The sequence below is a fragment of the Trachurus japonicus genome, chromosome 18, assembly GCF_045865225.1.
Source record: "Trachurus japonicus isolate A0001 chromosome 18, Traja_1.0".
Lineage (NCBI taxonomy): Eukaryota > Metazoa > Chordata > Actinopteri > Carangiformes > Carangidae > Trachurus > Trachurus japonicus.
This window is the reverse complement of record NC_140924.1, coordinates 662,707-681,501: the sequence shown is the minus strand read 5'-3', so window position 1 is coordinate 681,501 and position 18,795 is coordinate 662,707.

Sequence of the window (18,795 nt, the reverse complement as noted above, 5' to 3'; positions counted from 1 at the left end):
CCAGGACCAGGACAAGGACCAGGACCAGGACCAGAACCAGGACCAGGACCAGAACCAGGGCTCAGCCTCAGACCACTGAACCAGAACCAGAACCAGGACCAGGACCAGGACCAGGACCAGGACCAGAACCAGAACCAGGACCAGGACCAGGACCAGGACCAGGACCAGAACCAGGACCAGAACCAGGACCAGGACCAGGACCAGGACCAGGACCAGGACCAGGGCTCAGCCTCAGACCACTGAACCAGAACCAGAACCAGGACCAGGACCAGGACCAGGACCAGGACCAGGACCAGGACCAGAACCAGGACCAGGACCAGGACCAGGACCAGAACCAGGACCAGAACCAGGACCAGAACCAGGACCAGGACCAGGACCAGGACCAGGACCAGAACCAGGGCTCAGCCTCAGACCACTGAACCAGAACCAGAACCAGGACCAGGACCAGGACCAGAACCAGGACCAGGACCAGGACCAGGACCAGAACCAGGGCTCAGCCTCAGACCACTGAACCAGAACCAGAACCAGGACCAGGACCAGAACCAGGACCAGGACCAGGACCAGAACCAGGACCAGGACCAGGACCAGGACCAGAACCAGAACCAGGACCAGGACCAGAACCAGGACCAGAACCAGGACCAGGACCAGGACCAGGACCAGGACCAGAACCAGGACCAGGACCAGGACCAGGACCAGGACCAGAACCAGAACCAGGACCAGGACCAGGACCAGAACCAGGACCAGAACCAGGACCAGGACCAGGACCAGAACCAGGACCAGAACCAGGACCAGGACCAGGACCAGAACCAGGACCAGAACCAGGACCAGGACCAGGGCTCAGCCTCAGACCACTGAACCAGAACCAGAACCAGGACCAGAACCAGGACCAGAACCAGAACCAGGACCAGAACCAGGACCAGGACCAGAGCTCAGCCTCAGACCACTGAACCAGAACCAGAACCAGGACCAGGACCAGGACCAGGACCAGGACCAGAACCAGAACCAGGACCAGGACCAGAACCAGGACCAGGACCAGAACCAGGACCAGGACCAGGACCAGGACCAGGACCAGAACCAGGACCAGGACCAGAACCAGGACCAGGACCAGGGCTCAGCCTCAGACCACTGAACCAGAACCAGGACCAGGACCAGGACCAGGACCAGGGCTCAGCCTCAGACCACTGAACCAGGACCAGGACCAGAACCAGAACCAGAACCAGAACCAGAACCAGGACCAGGGCTCAGCCTCAGACCACTGAACCAGAACCAGGACCAGGATCAGAACCAGGACCAGGGCTCAGCCTCAGACCACTGAACCAGGACCAGGACCAGAACCAGAACCAGAACCAGAACCAGAACCAGGACCAGGGCTCAGCCTCAGACCACTGAACCAGAACCAGGACCAGGATCAGAACCAGGACCAGGGCTCAGCCTCAGACCACTGAACCAGGACCAGGACCAGAACCAGAACCAGAACCAGAACCAGAACCAGGACCAGGGCTCAGCCTCAGACCACTGAACCAGAACCAGGACCAGGATCAGAACCAGGACCAGGGCTCAGCCTCAGACCACTGAACCAGGACCAGAACCAGGATCAGAACCAGGACCAGGGCTCAGCCTCAGACCACTGAACCAGAACCAGAACCAGGATCAGAACCAGGACCAGGACAAGGACCAGGACCAGGACCAGAACCAGGACCAGGACCAGAACCAGGGCTCAGCCTCAGACCACTGAACCAGAACCAGAACCAGGACCAGGACCAGGACCAGGACCAGGACCAGGACCAGAACCAGGACCAGGACCAGGACCAGGACCAGGACCAGGACCAGAACCAGGACCAGGACCAGGACCAGGACCAGGACCAGAACCAGAACCAGGACCAGGACCAGGACCAGGACCAGAACCAGGACCAGAACCAGGACCAGAACCAGGACCAGGACCAGGACCAGGACCAGGACCAGAACCAGGGCTCAGCCTCAGACCACTGAACCAGAACCAGAACCAGGACCAGGACCAGGACCAGAACCAGGACCAGGACCAGGACCAGGACCAGAACCAGGGCTCAGCCTCAGACCACTGAACCAGAACCAGAACCAGGACCAGGACCAGGACCAGGACCAGGACCAGAACCAGAACCAGGACCAGGACCAGGACCAGGACCAGAACCAGGACCAGGACCAGAACCAGGACCAGGACCAGGACCAGGACCAGAACCAGAACCAGGACCAGGACCAGAACCAGGACCAGGACCAGGACCAGGACCAGGACCAGAACCAGGACCAGGACCAGAACCAGAACCAGGACCAGGACCAGGACCAGGACCAGGACCAGGACCAGAACCAGAACCAGGACCAGGACCAGGACCAGGACCAGAACCAGGACCAGGACCAGAACCAGGACCAGGACCAGGACCAGGACCAGGACCAGGACCAGGACCAGAACCAGAACCAGAACCAGGACCAGGACCAGGACCAGAACCAGGACCAGGACCAGAACCAGGACCAGAACCAGGACCAGGACCAGGACCAGAACCAGGACCAGAACCAGGACCAGGACCAGGGCTCAGCCTCAGACCACTGAACCAGAACCAGAACCAGGACCAGAACCAGGACCAGAACCAGAACCAGGACCAGAACCAGGACCAGGACCAGAGCTCAGCCTCAGACCACTGAACCAGAACCAGAACCAGGACCAGGACCAGGACCAGGACCAGGACCAGAACCAGAACCAGGACCAGGACCAGAACCAGGACCAGGACCAGAACCAGGACCAGAACCAGGACCAGGACCAGGACCAGAACCAGGACCAGGACCAGAACCAGGACCAGGACCAGGGCCAGGACCAGGACCAGGACCAGGGCTCAGCCTCAGACCACTGAACCAGAACCAGGACCAGGACCAGAACCAGGACCAGAACCAGGACCAGGACCAGAACCAGAACCAGGACCAGGACCAGAACCAGGGCTCAGCCTCAGACCACTGAACCAGAACCAGAACCAGGACCAGGACCAGGACCAGGACCAGGACCAGGACCAGGACCAGAACCAGGACCAGGACCAGAACCAGGACCAGGACCAGGACCAGGACCAGGACCAGGACCAGAACCAGGACCAGAACCAGAACCAGGACCAGGACCAGGACCAGGACCAGGACCAGGACCAGAACCAGGACCAGGACCAGGACCAGGACCAGGACCAGGACCAGGACCAGGACCAGAACCAGGACCAGGACCAGGACCAGGACCAGGACCAGAACCAGAACCAGAACCAGGACCAGAACCAGGACCAGGACCAGGACTAGGACCAGAACCAGGACCAGAACCAGGACCAGGACCAGGACCAGAACCAGGACCAGGACCAGGACCAGAGACCAGGACTAGGACCAGAACCAGGACCAGAACCAGGACCAGGACCAGAACCAGGACCAGAACCAGGACCAGGACCAGGACCAGAACCAGGACCAGAACCAGGACCAGGACCAGAACCAGGACCAGAACCAGGACCAGGACCAGAACCAGGACCAGAACCAGGACCAGGACCAGAACCAGGACCAGAACCAGGACCAGGACCAGAACCAGGACCAGAACCAGGACCAGGACCAGAACCAGGACCAGAACCAGAACCAGGACCAGGGCTCAGCCTCAGACCACTGAACCAGGACCAGGACCAGAACCAGGACCAGGGCTCAGCCTCAGACCACTGAACCAGGACCAGAACCAGGACCAGGACCAGGACCAGGACCAGGACCAGGACCAGAACCAGGACCAGGACCAGGACCAGGACCAGAACCAGAACCAGAACCAGAACCAGGACCAGGGCTCAGCCTCAGACCACTGAACCAGAACCAGAACCAGGACCAGGACCAGGACCAGGACCAGGACCAGGACCAGAACCAGAACCAGGACCAGAACCAGGACCAGGACCAGAACCAGGACCAGGACAAGGACCAGGACCAGGGCTCAGCCTCAGACCACTGAACCAGAACCAGGACCAGAACCAGGACCAGGACCAGAACCAGGACCAGGACCAGGACTAGGACCAGAACCAGAACCAGGACCAGAACCAGGACCAGAACCAGAACCAGGACCAGAACCAGAACCAGGACCAGAACCAGGACCAGGACCAGGACTAGGACCAGAACCAGGACCAGAACCAGGACCAGGACCAGGACCAGAACCAGGACCAGGACCAGAACCAGGACCAGAACCAGGACCAGGACCAGGACCAGAACCAGGACCAGAACCAGGACCAGGACCAGAACCAGGACCAGAACCAGGACCAGAACCAGGACCAGGACCAGAACCAGGACCAGAACCAGGACCAGGACCAGGGCTCAGCCTCAGACCACCGACTGGGACTAACCCAGAACCAGGACCAGAACCAGGACCAGAACCAGAACCAGGACCAGGGCTCAGCCTCAGACCACTGAACCAGGACCAGGACCAGAACCAGGACCAGGACCAGGACCAGGACCAGGACCAGGACCAGAACCAGGACCAGGACCAGGACTAGGACCAGAACCAGGACCAGGACCAGGGCCAGGGCTCAGCCTCAGACCACTGAACCAGAACCAGAACCAGGATCAGAACCAGGACCAGGGCTCAGCCTCAGACCACTGAACCAGAACCAGGACCAGGGCTCAGCCTCAGAGCACCGACTGGGACTGACCCAGAACCAGAACTAGGACCAGGTCTGAGCCTCAGACCACTGACTGGGACCAGCTCGGTGGAAAAGGGGTATGAGTGGGTTAGGGCCAGAACCAGAACCAGGTCTGAGCCTTAAGCCGTGTTTCCACTACATGCTACCGGCTTGACTCGACTCGACTCGACTCTACTCGGCCTTTTTGCGTTTCCACTACGTAAAAGTACCTGGAATCTGGTAATCTAGTACCTGCTCGGCCGCGGTTCCAAAACAGGTGAAGCGGCACTAAAATGTACTAAAATGTGACGTGTAAACATTGCAGACCGCTGATTGATTGGTCAGAGAGTCGTCACCAGCGGCCGCGGGTCATCAGATATCACCACATTTCAATTAATAAATGTTTTAAAATGAACAACCCCCCCCCCACCGTCTGGCCATGTGGATTTGTTCACAACGAAGCCGGCGAAAAATCAATACGCATCTAAACCATTCAGCTGCTGCTCTGCTACTCGTTCATAGAGGCTGTTCATAGTTGAATTTTTTTTTCTTTGTAATAATTGATGACCGGTTGTGACTCTGATTTATTTATTTTAGTTTGAAACTATTAAAGGCTGTCAACTTTAATGGCATTTTGTCATTTTGTAATGGGGGGGGGGGGGGGCTCTCCAGATAAAATCCTGCCTCAGGCCCCAGTTTGGCCAGGGGCGGCCCTGCATCTGACCCAGGATCATTTCTCATTATCAGCAAGAAGTCTTTCTAATCAAACATAGATTTTGGAACATTTTATTTTTAAAAGTGTAACTGAACACCGTCAGTGGGATGGCGCTCTCTCTCTCTCACACACACAGAGAGAGAGAGAGAGAGAGAGAGAGAGAGAGAGAGAGAGAGAGAGAGAGAGAGAGAGAGAGAGAGAGAGAGAGAGAGAGAGAGAGAGAGAGAGAGAGAGCGAGAGAGAGGGAGAGAGCAGAGAGCATGAGGGCGCAGCAGCAGCTTTATTGTGAAGGAGCTGCTCTGCTCAACAGGTGTTGTCCTACCTGTCCTGTACCTGTGATGACTTCCTGTAGAAAACGAAAGTTACCGGGTGTTTCCCGCGGGGACAGAGAGAGAGAGAGAGAGAGAGAGAGGGAGAGAGAGACGCTGCTGCTGTTGTTGTAGTTGTTGTGTGTCTGTTAGTGTGAGTCAGTTACTGTCGGGTCTGGAGGAGAGGACAGAGGACAGAGAAGACGCTTCACCGCCATGTGAGCGGCTCTGGTTCAACACAAGAGGAAAAAGAAGATGAAGATGAAGACGGAGATGTCCGCGGTGGTTGTGTTGATCCTGCTCGGTAAGAAAACCAGACACAAAGACACAAAGTCCCGGTTATCAACAGGAGATAAAGAGCGCGACTCAGGAGGAGGGGAGTGGGGGGGGTTAAACACACGGACGGACTGGAAAGAACGGGGGATAATAACGATTAATAGATAGAAATATATAGGTGAGTTATAGTTGGTAAATATATAGGTGAGTTATAGTTGGGAGGAGTTGCGTCATGTTACAGGTGAACTGAACCAATGGAAGAATGACACTGAGGATGATGTCATCAGAGTCAGAATACTTTATTCATCCCTGAGGGGAAATTCCTTTGTGTTACAATAACAACATTACAACTCAAAGTGTACAAGTTAAAAGAGCAAGTAGTCAAGAAATATACATATATATAAAAAAAAAAAAAGGAAAAAAAAGGAATATATGTTGCAACACTTTTTGCATTTGGCTCTCTTACTCAGAGACGGTTTGGATTAGACAAACCACATTTGTATACAATAAACTTACATTTGTTTGTTAATAGTCAACACAATTAATAGATGATTACAGAATCCACATTCTTCACAATTTGCATTTGAGTGTAAGGAGTCAGATGTTGCAACATGTTACAAATACAATATATTTCATGTCTAGTCAAAGGATTATTATCAAAAATGTAAGTTCTATAGTGTTATTTATTCATCAGCTTTGATCAGATGGTAATTACAGTACAGATTTGTCTAGATGAGGAGGAATTACTGTATGTGCAGATGTCAAATATTCAAATTGAAAAAAAAAAAGACTTTCAGTGACATAGGATGAATGGAACAATTTGTGAGGGAATAACTTTTATATTGCCATTGTCATTTATTCTCTCATCATTTTAATATTAGCAATACAACAGTAAAAACTGTTTTGTGGTCTGTTTTTATATTCATTGTCCGGTCAGCCATGATGAAACCCCATGTGCTAGCTCAACAAAGTGCTCTTGATACATGCTAATCATATAATCTTAAAGTTAACATATCACTCCTTTAAACCATAGCCTATAAGTTTGAGCAGAATCACAAAAAGAGTGACAACAATTTTAACAAAAACAAAGCTCAAGAAAAAAATACTTTCATACCTCAAAAACTGTTTTTTTGCAATAAAACCTGGAGCATCTTTTGAATTCAACTGATTTTTCTCTGCAAGGGCGGGAATCCAACTGAGCATGTGCAGTGTGAGTATCATCACTCTAGCTTGTTCATGATTGGAGAAAAATGACATGTTGCAACCATCCCCTGTTGCTACTGTCCCCGGTAAATCTGCATTTTGCTATGATGCCCCTGTACTGCCTCCTGGAACGATCTTCAACTCACACTTAAAATCAATGCTCCTCCACCCTATGCACATTATAAAAATATCATCTCAAACCTCTTTACCAAAGTCTGTCACTGTTTTTACATTTTGAAATGAATCAGATGTATTTAACTTTTGTAACTGTGTTTTATCCTAACTATATGTGGCTTGTGCTGTGCGTTGTGTTTCGCTTTGAATATCGCTGTGATCTCGACGACAATGCAAATGAGGGTAAAACCTCAATGACCAGAACCGACCAGTTCTCTACTGATAGTTTCCACCTCCGTGAACACTGTAGGGGCGTGATTTGTTTTGCCACCACAACCTTTTAGTGTTGTTTTAGTCTGGGGCCGTTGACACGCTGTTTTGGTAAGCAACCGAATCCAGGGCGAGAGAGACAGGCCGTTCCGTCAAAATAAAAGCACCAAGATAATAAAATGCGGTGAAACTCTTTAATTTAAGAAATTTAATTTACAAGAAAGTCCCTGAGCCATTGAGTTAACCTTTTCTTTTATTGTATTACAAGTCAATGTCTATTTTATAAGTTTTATGTTGGTTGGTCTGGATCCGCTAGAAGACGGGAACCAGAATGCAGACAGAATCTGGAGTTACCAGACACCAGGCTCTTCTCCTCTCTGAAGAGCCAAGGATAGTATTGTTTAGGCTTAAAATAATGGGGGCGTGGTTACGTTGAGTGACAGGTCCATAGACAGAACCGATCGTTAGCTGGTTGCTAAAGCATCTGCTGGGCTAGGCTACATCCCAGAGGCCCGCGGCTACATCTCATACCCCTTTCCCACTGGTCAAAAAACCCGTTTAGACCCGCTAACAATCGGCTTCTGATGGCAGTGGGAAAGGTGCACCGAGCCAAACGACTTGGCGACGTGGGTCGCCTTTAATCGGCTCGGCTCTGCTCGGCTTGCAGTGGGAACGCCAGACCCGCGTCAACCCGCTAATTTAATTGTTTTCTTGTCTGTAACAACATCTATTGCACGTCTGTCCGTCCTGGGTGAGGGATCCCTCCTCTGTTGCTCACCCTGAGGTTTCTCCTGTTTTCTATGGAGTTTTTCCTCAGTCGATGTGAGGGTCTAAGGACAGAGGATGTTGTTACGATGCCATGTAAAGCCCTTTGAGACAAACTGTTTGTAAAAACGGGCTATACAAATAAAATTGCCTTGCCTTGCCTTACGTGATGACACTGAGCGTTACGTGACGCCACGTCATCGCGCCGGTCGCGTCTCATATCGCGTACCAAAACAAAGCTCTGCTCCGCTCTGCTCTCATTCAGACTGGGATCAAAAGATCAGACAACACAGACCAAAAACGATCGAAAGAAAAGAAGCGACCGTCTGTTTAACTGACGTGTTGTTGTGCTGCAGACGTCCGTCATCCGGCCGCGGGAGACTGGCTGTCCAGACCGCGGTCCTGGTGCTCCGCAGGTCGGCCAGTCTGCCTCGTCCGACGGACACTGTGTTTCTTGCACCGCGGATGAGAGCGGGGCGACTGGTTTATGCTCAGTCGGCTCATTCTGGTCAGTGGGAAAGGGGCAAAATGCCGATTGTTAGCGAGTCGACCCGCGTTTAAAAAACCCGCGTTGACCCGCTAATTTTTTTTTTTAAACAATATATTTATTAACATTTTCTTACATACACATACACTTGTATTACATAAGCAGTTATATCAATATGTAGATCTGTGCTCCATTAATGAAGGCACCTGTTATGGTACAAGTGTTGTAGAAAGAACAAAACCGAACAAACAAACATTACATACACATCACAAACATCCACTTCTCAGCCATAATACATTTTGTACACAATTCAAGGGCTCAATACAATTGCTGGTATTTGAACTCATTAATTCTGTCACAAGGTTTACATGACTACTTATTCCTCTTCATTGTCATTTAATAAATCGATACCATTAACAAACACATTAAACGGTTTCCATATCTCTTCAAATATGCCTTGCCTTCCTTTTCGTATGTATGTCACTCTCTCCAAAGGAAAGGTTTTGACCCGCTAATTTTAGTGGGAAACGGCTATAGACTGTATAAAGCAGGGTTGGACTTGGGGCTGACCGCTGTGTAGCTGCTGCTTAGCTGGTTAGCCTAGCGCTCAGTAGGCGGGTTCTGGGCAAGCTGACCCGTAGAGTTACCGCCTCTCCTCCAAATATGGAAAGTACACCACTCTCCCACTGAAATCCAAGATGGCGCAGTTCAAATTATATTATATTATATTAATTATACTGTCTTTGGTTTGTATTTGTGTCCTCAGTTTCCCAGCATGCCTTGGGTGTAGAGGTGTCTGAGGGGGCGGAGTCTGTGACCCTGCCCTGTAATGTCAGTGGCCCGGTCCCTGAAGGCTCCACTGTGGTCTGGGGGCTTAAAGACTGGCCGGGTTTGATGGTCCATGCACGAAAGCAGAGTGGAGACGTCCTGGAAGACCAGATCAAGAACTACGTCAACAGAACATCAATGAGGCCTGACGCTCTGAAGACTGGAAACCTCAGTCTGATCCTGAGGAACCCCACTGCCAGAGACAGTAACAACTACACCTGCGTCATCAGAGAGGGTGGAGACGATATTAAGCCGCCGAAGGCTGAAGTTCCACTGACAGTCAGAGCTGGAGGTAAAGGTCAGAGGTCAAACATCAGAGTAGAAGTGATGTCAGTTTGTGTTTTATCTTAATTTTTTAGCAGTGCATGTCCATATAACGGTTGCTAATGGATACCAACTGTCTTCGTAACAAAAAGACACACCAAAAAACATCCAAATACCTCCATGCTGCTCGTATGTAATGTCTGTCTTGTATTGAAACCCCGACATGAGAAATTGTTCCAAAAAAATTAAATGAGCAGCCCCCCCGGGAAATGCCTCTCTTTTTTGGTCCTGACCCGTTTGCATCCCTGGTTTTTGTACAGCACTATGGTCCACTGGGTTTTTAAAGGGCTTTATAAATAAAGTTGGTATTGTGTGGTATATTGTAAGTTTATGTTCTTGTTTTTTTTTACAGGAGAATCTCCTCCTCCTCCTTCACACTGGCCGGCGGGTGTAGTCGTCGTGGTCATTTTGGTGTGTGTAGCTAGTGGGTGTTTCATCTGGTACAAGTGGAGGAAGGAAGGAGAAGGTACGTAGAGACTCTGAAATTCTCCACCTACTTCCTTTCCACCTGTTGTGATCTGATCTGTGACATGCTGTTTCTTTACCCTTCAGTCCCTTTAGCTCCACCCCCCCTTATTTCAGGACATGAACAAAACAAACATAACCTTTTCCCCATTGTCTCACATCGTCACGGGCTGGTTACCAGTTTCAAGGTTTACAGTGGTTTGAAAATATCAGGGTTTCAAAACCACAAACATTTTCCATCAGACCCTTCTTACAGTTTGAGCTGGTCCCCCTCAAATGTAAACGATTGGTCAAAGACAGGAAGTGTAGGAGTCTCTTAGCTGATGTGTAGAGTAGGGCTGACCCAAACAAATCAAAGCTTTGTTCGTTGCTATGGTAATCGATCATGAAGTCTGTGATCGATTTTTTTTTTTCCCCCTATTTGACACCGGTTCTCATCGGCAGTTGTTACATTGAAATGAGTAGGCTAATTGGCATCCTGGAAACCTGCCTCATAGAGAGCCGAAGCGGAAGCAGGAAGTAACGTCGCAATGGGTCCTCAATTCGGAAAAACTCTCCATACAAATGAACGGGAGTGAAAGTTTTATTTCGTGATCCGTTTGAATTGTGCCATGAGAAAAAAATATGACCTCTAGCATCATCACACAAAATACATTCTTCCATTGCCGTTTTACAACAAACTGCTGATTTCTCGGCATGAAACGTGATGTTTTAAACAGGTAGAGGACGGATTTTTTTCTCATGGCACAATTCAATCGGATCACGAAATAAAACTTTAACTCCCGTTCACTTGCATGGAGAGTTTTTCCGAATTAAGGTCCCATGGCGCCGTTACTTCCTGCTTCCGCTTCGGCACTCTATAAGTTTTGGAGACATGCAGTGTTTGTTTACCATACATTCATTATGTCTGCCATGACCTCCCTCCTCTCTCCCTCTTTCTTTTATTGTTCCTCTGGTTCAGGTTCTGTCCTTCAGGTTCCTCTACAGCTTTGTGGTCCTCCACTAAAGAGATTAAACTCCGCTGCTGCTGTCTGATCTCATCTTCATGTGGTTTGTTGTCTCTCAGTCCAACAGGTGGAGGTGGACGAAGGGGAGGAGTCTGTCCTGCTGTCCTTCAAGTGGACTGACAGGTGGTGGGTGAGGATGAAGATGTGTCGTACCAGAGGTGACCTGTCTGAAGACGTCAGAGTGGAGTGGACGGACCGAGACGACAGGAAGGTCCATGTGTATCAGAACGGTTCTGACCAGCCTGAAGAGCAGGAGCAGGTTTACAGAGGCAGAACAGAGATGAATGAAGACCTGAAGACTGGAGACTACAGTCTGATCTTGAAAGACCCCAGAGTCCCAGACTCAGGAAGATACACCTGTAGAGTCTACAACAAGGACAGAGACTTACTGAGAGAGAAACAAGTGACTCTGCTGGTCCCAGGTGAGAGTTGACAACAAGTCCTGCTTCCTCCTTCCTCTGTCTCCATCTCCAGCAGGTTATCAATCTGTACTGCCTCCTCCTCCTTCTGTCTTGTAGTCCAGATATCAGCTGTTTATAGAGGTTGGTGTCAGGTTCAGGTTCTGTTCAGCTCTGCTCAGAACCAACTCAACACTGCAGGAACCAGACGCAGCATCAGCTTCTACATCTGTCCACTCTTCCTCTTCTTCTGATTCTGGTTATTTCCTTCAAGTTTCTTCACTGAGGAGATTAATCAGTCCCTCCAGGATTTCGCGGGCTTTTTTTGTGATTGTTGCGGCCTAAGATGCCTGATTTTGCGGCCACATTTTGAAAAAATTGCGGTGCATGTTGCGATGTTTTAAGCGCTTTTGTTGCGATTAAATTGCGGGAGACAGCGAAAGTTGCAAAAAAAAAGTTGCAGTTTTGTTCTGAATAATTAAAAATCAAAGAAAAATTTAAAATTTTGAAATGTCACAAAATAATGTGGGGTCCTGTTATACCAGCAATTTTCCACTTGTTAAGAAAGGCACAGGAAAATTATATAGAGTTGAAAGTTGTTTTACTAAATTGTCTGTTTAAAAATCGTGGTAAAAGAACTGTTTTAAAATGCCATTAAAACAGTCCAGTCTTTGAATAAAAAGGGGAGGGTGGCTACTCAAGTCCAGGTCCAGGGCCTTAGGATGGGGGAAGGGGCACCTGGCCGCCGGCTGCTCTGCTCCGGCCCTGCAGTGGCGCACTCACTGGATTCCCCCTCGGCAAGTGCTGCGGGGGGGGGACACAGCCTTGAGTGGTCAACCAGGACAACTCACACACTCAACACGTTCAACTCAGCTTGTGTTCCTTTATTTATCACTTTGTGCACGTTGTATCAAGTTTCTTGCCGTCAGCCCAGCCACGCTGTTCCTCCATGGACTCACTTTCAACCACCGCTCCGTCCAGACTCGCACTCTCTGCTGTGTAACTTGCGGAAAGCACCGACAATTGGTCCAATTTGCGGAAAAGTTGCGGTGATTGTACAAAATTGCAAGATCGCAAAAATTTGCGGGGATTGGCTGAATTTGCGTTAATTGTTGCGATCGCAACATCGCGAATTCCTGGAGGGACTGATTAAAACCCGTTGCTGCTATGTGATGACATCATCATGTGTTTGTTGTCTCTCAGTCCAACAGGTGGAGGAGGTGGAGTCAGGGGAGGAGTCTGTCCTGCTGTCCTTCAAGACCACACCTGACCCGTCTGAATACGTCAGAGTGGAGTGGACGGACCATCACCACAAGAAGGTCCACGTGTATCGGAACGGTTCTGACCAGCCTGAACAACAGGACCAGGTTTACAGAGGCAGAACAGAGATGAAGAAAGACCTGATGAAGACTGGAGACTTCAGTCTGATCCTGAAACACCCCATCGTCAGAGACTCAGGAGAATACTACTGCAGAGTCTACAACAAGGACGGAAACATCTTGAGAAAGAAACGGCTATTACTCTCGGTCAAAGGTCAGAGTCAACTTCATGTCCTCTTTCCTCTGCCTTCATTTTCAGCAGTTTGTCAATCTGTTGTTGCCTCCACCTCCTTCTGTTCTGTAGCCAAGACCTCGACTGACTTATTTGTTCTCTCTCAGTCCAAAAGGTGAAGGTGGAGTCAGGAGCAGAGTCTGTCCAGCTGCCCTTCAAGACCACACGTGGACTACCTGGAGACGTCAGAGTGGAGTGGACGGACAAAGCTAACAAGAAGGTCCATGTGTATGAGAATGGTTCTGACCGGCCTGAACAACAGGACCAGGTTTACAGAGACCGAACAGAGATGGATGAAGACCCGATGAGGACTGGAGACGTCAGTCTGATCCTGAAACACATCACAGAGAGAGACAAGGACACCTTCACCTTCACCTGCACCGTCTCCAGCAGGAGTGAAGGCATCCTGATGAAGGAACCGGTGGAGCTTCTGGTAACAGGTGAGAGCTGACATGTCCTCCTTCTGTCTTGTAGTCCAGATATCAGCTGTTTCTAGAGGTTGGTGTCAGGTTCAGGTTCTGTTCAGCTCTGCTCAGTACCAACCATAGACTGTAAAAAGAATGGCCGTAGCACCGTGACGTCACCCATTGGTTTTGGGGAGTCTGTTTTGTGCCGCTACTACGGGGGTTTGAACCGCGCCATGTTGGATTCTACTTTCCATATTTGGAGCGGTGCGGCGGTTAACCGGCCGAGAACCCACCCACTGGCCTTGTAGCAGCGGTCCCCGGACCTGTCACTCAACGTTTCCACGCCCTAATTGGCCAGAATTTTAAACCTAATAACAGTAAAACGGTAGAGTTTTAAAAAAATTCACCCCCTCAGAGTGTGTGCGGGGGTAGAAACTATCCAAAAAACATAATGGTACCAGGCTTTGAACATGTTTATTGAGGACGTAAAGTGGGTGATTTTAACATGGGGGTCTATGGAGAATGCTCCCTTCTGGTACCAGCCCCCAAAGGAAGCCGGGGGGATTGCAGTTTTTTGAACGCGGAAGTGAGCTTCACTTCTCAGACCGACAACTGCCCCCTTGGTACCAACTCACTCCTACCCTCAACACTGCAGGAACCAGACTCAGACTGTTCCTCTGGTTCTGCTTCTGTCCTTCAGGTTCCTCTACAGCTTTGTGGTCCTTCACTGAACAGATTAAACTCTATTGCTGCTGCTGTCTGATGACATCATCATGTGTTTGTTGTCTCTCAGACCAACAGGTGGAGGTGCAGGAGGGGGAGGGGTCTGTCCTGCTGTCCTATACGACCACACCTGACCTGCCTGAAGACATCGTTGTGAGGTGGTGGAACAAAGTCCACAGGATGGTCCATGAGTATCAGAACGGTTCTGTAGAACGGGGCGATCATTACAGTGGCCGAACAGAGATGAATGAAGACCTGAAGACTGGAGACCTCAGTCTGATCCTGAAACACCCCACAGTCACAGACAGAGGAGAATACACCTGTATAGTCTTCAAGAAGGACGGAGTCTTTCTGAGAGGGAAAACGCTGAATCTCCTGGTCAAAGGTCAGAGCTGTTTGTTTGTCTCAAGTTGTTTGTTTGAATCCATCTCACTGTCTTCTGTCTCCACAGAGAAACCTCCAGAGATGAACCGGTCAACGTGTGGAACAGAAGAAGAAGATCCCCTGATGGGTGATCAATTAGTCTGATTGGTCTGTTGATCAATCTCGAGTTACTGAAAGGAGCTGACAGACACACTCTTCCTCTTCCTCAAGCTCTACACACTGTTTTCCCCGTAGCGTGATGTAAATGGTAAATGGACTATAGCGCTTTTCTAGTCTCTTGGACCACTTTACTTTACACTAGGGCTGTTCCGATTATCATACTTTGATAATTGAATATTCGATCGTAGCGGAAATAATGAAAGTAATGGCAAACAAACACTGCATATCTCCAAAATCAGGCAGGTTTCCAGGATACCAAGTAGCGTGCTCATTTTAATGTAACAATTGCCGATGAGAACCGGTGTCAAAAAGGAAAAAAAAAAGATTGATTACCATGGCAACGAACAAAGCTTCAAAGCTTCTAATTTTTTGGGTCAGCCCTACTTTACACACATTCTACAGTGCAGGAAACTAACCATTCACATACATTCATACACCCAATGGGCGGGCAAGTGTGGGATCACTTTCCTTGGATCTTAGGATCTTTTAAATTCCTTTATTTTTTACCAAGCAAAGCTTCTGTCCTTTTTTACTTTACACTTCTCTCTTTTAGAACTGATAATGCTGCTATGGTTCTGATGCTGTGCAGTGCTGCTTTTTATGTCTATTGCCCGTATCTCTGTCACTGTACTTATTGTATTGTTGCTATACGGCTCTATGCAAACTTTTGCCCATGACAAATTTACCCTTTTGGTGAAACATAAAGTTTATCTAATCTAATCAGTGTCTTACCCAAGGACACTTCGAAATGTTGACTGGAGGAGCCTGGTTAGGGAATGACATGTTCTTGTAGTTTTCCTGAGCTGTGGCAGAAATGAAAGAAGAAACACACCTGACCTCAACCTCCAAACCTCAAGTACATGGACTGTGAAGTAATACTGCAACACTAATGTTACAGTGCTGAAAGAAACTAACATCAGCATTTCCTGAAGAAAATGAATGTGAATGCTTGCATGATAGTTGGAAAACCACTTGAATCTTTGATTAGTATGAAAAAAACCCATTGAAGTCTAGATTTCTCAAATATATTAATATATATAATAAACCAACAGCCTGATAACATTGTTGAACAGATATTAATAAAGATGACGCAATATCTTAAGAGTAAAGGTAGAACTTGTAAGCAGGAGGCTAGTGATGTGCGGATTGACGCTCAAGTATCGATACTTGTGTGATACCATTTGTGCCCGTTTTAGTATGGGTATTCATAATAAAGTGTCGATACTATCGCCGGTGTGCCCTCATTTGGGGTGAACCGCTATTTTCCTCACGGTAGACAGTTATTTTGCTAAAAGGACCTTTTTCCGCACTGTTTGGAAGGGACTACACCTGTTCTGCCTCCGAGGCGACCTATGGTTGTGTAAATCTATGTGCCCCTTCCACACACACTCAGCTGAACTCATAGACCTAATGAGGATCACAGTTTGGATGTTATTGAGACAAGTATTTCTAATTAAAGAACAAGAAAGGTAATCTGTGAACTATTCACTGCTATCTCAGAGAAATGCAGATTATTCCTTTAAAAGCGAATTTGAATGGTCAAAATCATCAAGATTGTGTTACAAATTAGCAAATTTGCTTTGCATAACTATAATTTGAAACTGTTTTTTGTTTCCCTCTTCACACATGAAGCTGTTGTAAAATGTACTGCAATACCACCTTCAGTGGGTAAAAGTTCTTTCTACTGCAATAGTACTGTAAAAATACTGTAATAGTAATTTAACAGTACTCTGATGGCACTGTATTAGTACTGTAACATGAAGGTAAAAGTTCTTTCTACTGCAATAGTACTGTAAAAATACTGTAATAGTAATTTAACAGTACTCTGATGGCACTGTATTAGTACTGTAACATGAAGGTAAAAGTTCTTTCTACTGCAATAGTACTGTAAAAATACTGTAATAGTAATTTAACAGTACTCTGATGGCACTGTATTAGTACTGTAACATGAAGGTAAAAGTTCTTTCTACTGCAATAGTACTGTAAAAATACTGTAATAGTAATCTAACACTACTGTGATAGCACTATATTAGTAATGTAACATTAATTTAACAGCACCTACCTGACTGCTGGCCCTGGCCGATAGTAAATGATTGATAACAAATGTCCCTGACACTTGATGAAGTTTTAATAAATGGAAATGAACCTTATGAAAGTAGTTTTGTGTCTTGAGTTCATGGAGAGAAAAAGACTGAACTCAGCTCATTCATCCAGAGAATCACAACAACAACAGGAGTTTCCTCCTTAACACCATGCAAGAGGCTTTTATTGTGAAGGGTGCGACCACCAGGACGACTTCCTGTCAGGTCAGCGGGAACACAGGAACAAGACGTCTTCTTCGGTGTTTGAGACGTCTTCGGTGAGGAGCTGGAGGTGAAAGACGTCCGGACGGAGACTCAGTCTGAACCAGGCCTGTAGCGATGCACCAAAGTCACGATTCGATTCGTATCTCGATTTCTGACCCATGGTTCGATTCAATTCTAAGTTTTTAAGGTTAAAAAAAGAAGAGATTTTGGTAGCAAAATAGTCGACCAAGCACTGGTCGACCAAAAAAACATAAGCCGACCATTCACATTGATCGATTGGTCGCAGGAAAAAACCCAAACAAACAGCCAGCCCTAATTACAACAATAATAAATTAAAAACAAAGAAATTATTCTCTTTTCTCAAACAAAATGCTGTTAAAAAATAAACAGAACTTAACTCCATTGTGGAGACTAGTTAAAGGGACAACAAGGAGTTTCTATTTGGTTATAAAAAGTCTGATATTAATGTGGATGAATCTCCGTTACCACTTGTTAATGGTCCATTTTAGATAAATCTATGGTTTTGTCTCTATGGTTATTTTGTTATTATTAGTGGTGGTGGAAATGCTGGGCGAGCCGACCAGCGTTTCTTTACTTTCGGTTTCGTGGCGAGTCATGAGAATAACGCCGCCGTATGAATCTCCGTTTATGGTGGGAACTACGACGGTATGTGATCGTCTTCCAACCTCTGACTTTAATTCTTGATGAATGAAAACATGAGTCTGTCTTGCACCGGTCAAAGAATTTCACGGTGCAGAGGCTCATAAATGTAGTGTGGGAGAGAGCCCAGAGTCTTAGACTCTTCGCTTTTACAAAACTCCTCGTTGTCCCTTTAAGTTTGCCGTCTGTGCCATCCCAGGGGGCAAAGCAAAAAAATTAAAATAAAAAAATAGACATGGAGCGTTGGAATGGGTGTGTCCCAGAACCAGAACCCGGTGTAGGTACCAGATGTGTCCGAGGCGGCGACTGGTGATGACGTGGCACATGGTGATTGGTCGTGGTGGTGTAATGCGTTACTTTAGATGCTACCGCGGATGTTAGCCAAGTTAGTCACTTGGTCCCGTAGTAAATACTGGACTCATCTGTCACAAGACACATCTCTTCTCAACAGTTTGACATGAAAATGAAACAACTTTCAGACGGACAATTCAGGAGAAAATGAACTTAGTTCCACACACTCCCGTCAGATTTGGCTCAGATCTCCATGGCAACGCTAAACAAACGCTAATTACAGTATTTTAATCATTTTCGTCTCTGTTAGTTGTGTAAATGTTTAATGTTATCATTAGAAAATATAAATAGCTCACTTTTGTCCACCTAGGCAAGGCAAGGCATCTTTATTTATACAGCACATTTCATACCTAGGCAACTCAATGTGCTTTACGTAACAGGGTATATACAGGAATCTTGAAGTAAATTTTAATACCTTTTTAAGACTTTTTCAAGACCTTCTCAATACCTCACTGCT